We start from the raw sequence: 4640 nt of genomic DNA on the forward strand, positions 1-4640 counted from the left end.
GAGTTTTTGCACTGTCAGGTAGATTTTAGAGATCAGGCGCTGATCAGAAATGTCATAGCTAAAAACTTTTTCCCAGTCTGTAGGTGGCCTTTTTACTCTTTTGGTGAAGTCTTTGGATGAGCATAGGTGTTTGATTTTTAGGAGCTCCCAGTTGTCTAGTTTTTCTTCTGCATTCTTAATAATGTTTTGTATACTGTTTATGCCACGTATTAGGGCTCCTAATGTTGTCACTATTTTTTCTTCCATGATCTTTATCGTTTTAGATTTTATATTTAGGTCTTTGATCCATTTTGAGCTTGTTTTTGTGCATGGAGTGAGGTATGGGTCTTGTTTCATTTTTTTGCAGATGGGTATCCAGTTATACCAGCACCATTTGTCAAAAAAGACTGTCTTTTCCCCATTTAACTGTTTTGGGGCCTTTGTCAAATATCAGCTGCTCATATGTGGATGGATTTATGTTTGGATTCTCAGTTCTGTTCCATTGGTCTATGTATCTGTTGTTGTACTAGTACCAGGCTGTTTTGACTACTATGGCGGTATAATAGGTTCTAAAATCAGGTAGAGTGAGGCCTCCCACTTTGTTCTTCTTTTTTCGTAATGCTTTACTTATCTGGGGCCTCTTTCCCTTCCATATGAAGTTGGTGATTTGTTTCTCCATCTCATTAAAGAATGTCTTTGGGATTTGGATTGGAATTGCATTAAATGTATAGATCGCTTTTGGTAGAATAGACATTTTTATAATGTTAAGTCTTCCTATCCATGAGCAAGGTATGTTTTTCCACTTATGTAAGTCTCTTTTGGCTTCTTGCAGAAGTGTACTGCAGTTTTCTTTGTATAAGTCTTTTACATCTCTGGTAAGATTTATTCCTAAGTATTTTATCTTCTTGGGGGCTACTGTAAAGGGCATTGATTTGGTGATTTCCTCTTCGATGTCCTTTTTGCTGGTGTAGAGGAATCCAACTGGTTTTTGTATGTTTATCTTGTATCCCGATATTCTGCTGAACTCTTCTATTAGTTTCAGTAGTTTTCTGGAGGATTCCTTAGGGTTTTCTGTGTATAAGATCATGTCAGCTGCAAATAGAGATACTTTGACTTCTTCCTTGCCAATCTGGATGCCCTTTATTTCTTTATCTAGCCTAATTGCTCTGGCTAGGACCTCCAACACAATGTTGAGTAAGAGCTGTGATAAAGGGCATCCTTGTCTGCTTCCCGATCTCAGTGGGAATGCTTTCAGGCTCTCTCCATTTAGGGTGATGTTGACTGTTGGCTTTGTATAACCCAGTAAAACCCAGTGCCGTCGAGACGATTCCGACTCATAGCGACCCTATAGGACAGGGTAGAAATGCCCCACAGAGTTTCCAAGGACCCTTTATTATGTTGAGGAATTTTCCTTCTATTCCTATTTTGCTGAGAGTTTTTATCATGAATGGGTGTTGAACTTTGTCAAATGCCTTTTCTCCATCAACTGATAAAATCATGTGATTCTTTTGTTTTATTTATATGATGAATTACATTAATTGTTTTTCTAATGTTGAGCCATCTCTGCATACCTGGCATGAATCCCACTTGGTCATGGTGAATTATTTTTTTGATATGTTGTTGAATTCTATTGGCTAGAATTTTGTTGAGGATTTTTGCATCTATGTTCATGAGGGATATAGGTCTATAATTTTCTTTTCTTGTGGTGTCTTTACCTGGTTTTGGTTATCAGGGGTATGGTGGCTTCATAGAATGAATTTGGTAGTATTCCGTCCTTTTCTATGCTCTGAAATACCTTTAGTAGTAGTGGTGTTAACTCTTCTCTGAAAGTTTGGTAGAACTCTGCAGTGAAGCCGTCCGGACCAGGGCTTTTTTTTGTTGGGAGTTTTCTGATTACCTTTTCAATCTCTTCTTTTGTTATGGGTCTATTTAGTTGTTCTACCTCTGTTTGTGTTTCAGTAGGTAGTGTGTTTCTAGGAATTCATCCATTTCTTCTAGGTTTTCAAATTTGTTACAGTACAATTTTTCATAGTAATCTGTTATGATTCTTTTAATTTCGTTTGGGTCTGTTGTAATATCGCCCATCTCATTTCTTATTCGGGTTATTTGCTTCCTCTCCTGTTTTTCTTTTGTCAGTTTAGCCAGTGATTTATCAATTTTGTTGATTTTTTCAAAAAACCAGCTTTTGGTCTTGTTAATTCTTTCAATTGTTTTTCTGTTTTCTGTTTCATTTAGTTCAGGCCTAATTTTTATTATTTGTTTTCTTCTGGTGTCTGTGGGTTTGTTTTGTTGCTCTCTTTCTACTTGTTCAAGTTGTAGGGATAATTCTTTGATTTTGGCCCTTTCTTCTTTTTGGATGTGTGCATTTATTGATGTAAATCGGCCTCTGAGCACTGCTTTTATTGTGTCCCAAAGGTTCTGATAGGAAGTGTTTTCATTCTTATTGGATTGTATGAATTTCTTTATTCCATCCTTAATGCCTTCTATAATCCAGTCTTTTTTGAGCGGGGTATCATTCAGTTTCCAAGTGTTTGATTTCTTTTCCCTGCTTTTCCTGTTATTGATTTCCACTTTTATGGCCTTGTGATCAGAGAAGATGCTTTGTACTATTTCAATGTTTTGGACGAGGCCTTCTTTTAACATTTCTTATAGTGCGGTCTGCTATTGATGATTCTTTCAGCTTTTTGGATTTCTGAAAAAGTCTTTATTTCCTTTTCATTTTTGAAAGATACTTTTGCCAAGCACATAAAAAAAAAAAAAAAAAAAAAAACCATTGCCGTCGAGTCAATTCCGACTCCTAGTGACCCTAAGTACAGAGAAGAATAGCCCCATAGGGTTTCCAAGGAGTGCCTGATGGATTTGAACTGCTGACCTTTTGGTCTGCAGCCGTAGCTCTTAACCACTATGCCACCAGGGTTGGGTTTTTTTTTTGTCATTATTGTTGCTATTGTTTCAGTATTTTAGAGATGTTGTTCTATTGTTTCTTGCTTACATTGTTTCCAGGGAGAAATCTCATGCCATCGTTGTCTTTGTTTCGCTATATATAATATCTTTTTTCTCTGGCTACTTTTTTTTTTACTTTTTAAATTTTTATTTATTTATTTTTCTTTAATTTTTATTGTGCTTTAAGTGAAAGTTTACAAACCAAGCCAGTCTCTCATACAAGAACTTATATACACCTTGCTGTGTACTCCTAGTTGCTCTCCCTCTAATGAGACAGCACACTCCTTCCCTCCACTCTATTTTTGTGTCCATTCGGCCAGCTTCTGACCCCCTCTGACCTCTCATCTCTTCTCCAGACAGAAGCTACCCACATAGTCTCATGCGTCTACTTGATCCAAGAAGCTCACTCTTCACCAGTACCATTTTCTATCCCACAGTCCAGTCCAATTGCTGTCTGAAGAGTTGGCTTTGGGAATGATTCTTGTCTTGGGCTAACAGAAGGACTGGGGATGATGACCTCTGGAATCCTTCTTGTCTCAGTCAGACCATTAAGTCTGGTCTTTTTACATGAATTTGGGGTTTGCATCCCACTGCTCTCTGGCTCCCTCAGGGGTTCTTTGTTGTGTTCCCTGTCAGGGCAGTCATTGGTTGTAGCCAGGCACCATCTAGTTCTTCTGGTCTCAGGATGATATAGTCTCTGGTTCATGTGGCCCTTTCTGTCTCTTGGCCTCATAATTACCTTGTGTCCTTGGTGTTCTTCGTTCTCCTTTGCTCCAGGTGAGTTGAGACCAATTGATGCGTCTTAGATGGCTGCTTGCTAGCGTTTAAGACCCCAGATATTGCTCTCCAAAATGGGATGCAGAATGTTTTCTTAATAGATTTTATTATGCTAATTGACTTAGATGTCCCCTGAAACCATAGTCCCCAAACCCCTGTCTGGCTACTTTAAAGATTTTTTCTTTATTGTTTGTTTTAAATAATTTGAATATGACATGCCTTTATTCAAAAATTTTTTTTCTTCCCTCCATCTTTTGGGGACTCCAGTTACCCATATATTAAGTTGTTTAACGTTGTCCCACAACTCAGTGATGCTGTTTTCATTCTTTATTATCATTTTTTTTCTCATTTTTTGTCATTTTGGAATGTTTTTGTTTCTATGCCTTTAAAATCACTCATCTTTTCCTCTGCAATACACAATCTCCCTTTAATCCCATTAAGCATATCATTCTTCTCAGACATTGTGCTTTTTACCTCTAGAATTTTGATTTAGGCTAAATATAATTGTAAATGTAACAAATGTAATTCTGACTTTTTATCAGTTCAGGACGAGTTTTGATTTGTTATTTTCCCCATTACAGGTCATATTTTCCTGCCTCTTTACATGTCTGGTAATTTTTGAGTGGGTGCCCAACATTGTGAATTTACCTTGTTCAGTGCTGAATATTTTTGTATTCCTATAAATCTTTTTTGATCTTTCTTCCAATAAGTAGTTAAGTTGCTTGGAAACAGCCTGGTATTTTCAGGTCTTGTGTTTTAGATTTGTCATGCAGGCCTAGAGCAGGGCTCAGACAAGGACTAATTATTCCCCACCATTGAGACAAAATTTTCTTGAGCACACTACCCAGTGTCCCATGAATTACAAGGTTTTCCAGTCTGGCTGGTGGGAACAGGCACTGCTCTCAGCTCTGTGTGAACACTAGGCACTGTTTCCTGTAATT

Source organism: Loxodonta africana, chromosome 25 (assembly GCF_030014295.1).
Source record: "Loxodonta africana isolate mLoxAfr1 chromosome 25, mLoxAfr1.hap2, whole genome shotgun sequence".
Classification (NCBI taxonomy): Eukaryota; Metazoa; Chordata; class Mammalia; order Proboscidea; family Elephantidae; genus Loxodonta; species Loxodonta africana.